Raw genomic sequence first — 974 nt, forward strand, 5'->3', positions numbered from 1 at the left:
CTCATGGCAATCCTCCTGTCTCAGCCTCTCCAGTGCTGGGATTAAAGGTGTGTACCACCATGCCCAGTTTGTGCTTTTATTTTCAATCTATTTGTGTCTTTGCATCTAAGGTGAGCTTCTTGTTGACAGGATATACATATTTGGATTGCTTTTTTGTTTTTGTTTTCTTGTTTTTGAGACAGAATCTAACTGTATAGTCCAGGATCACTGTGAACACACTATGTAGCTCAGGCTGTCCTCAAACTCTCAGGGATCCTCTTGTCTCAGCCTTCCCAGTGCTGGGATTTCAAAGCAGGTCTTTAAAACTTTTCTTTTTTTTTTTTTTAACTTTTGTTTTCTTGCAGTACTGGTGTTTGAACCAAGGTGTTGCACATGCTAGGCAAGTTCTGTACCACTGAGCCACATCCTCAACCCTACATTAAAAAATTGTAGTTCTGGGGATTAAACCCAGAGTTTTAGCATGCTAAGGACAAACTCCACCACTGAGTGATACTACCAGCCCACTGAATGCTTTTTATTGGACAGTTTATCATTTAAAGTAGCACTTAATAAGGAAGGCCATTTTGTCTTTTTTTTGGTACCAGGAATCGAACTCAGGACCTTGCACTTGCCAGGCAGGTGCTTGTGCTGCTGAGCTATATCCCCGACCCTCCACTTTGTATTTTCTTACTATGTTTTATTTATACCTCATCCTTCATTTCCTCCATTATTGTCCAATTTTGTATTTACTTAGATTTTTGTAGTGTAACTTTTTATTTCCTTCTCATTTCCTCTCATGTATATTTTTGGGCTGTTTTCTTTGACTTTCCTAGGAATTGCAATAAGCATCTTAAACTACAATCTAGGTTGAATTAATACCAAAATACATCAGGTTGAGGGTGTACCTCAGTGGTAGATTACATGATCAGCATGCCTGAGGCTCAGGGTTCTATACCTAGTACACACACACACACACACACACACACACACACACA

This window comes from Chinchilla lanigera, unplaced genomic scaffold (genome assembly GCF_000276665.1).
Source record: "Chinchilla lanigera isolate Chin_1 unplaced genomic scaffold, ChiLan1.0 scaffold00156, whole genome shotgun sequence".
In the NCBI taxonomy this organism is placed as follows: domain Eukaryota; kingdom Metazoa; phylum Chordata; class Mammalia; order Rodentia; family Chinchillidae; genus Chinchilla; species Chinchilla lanigera.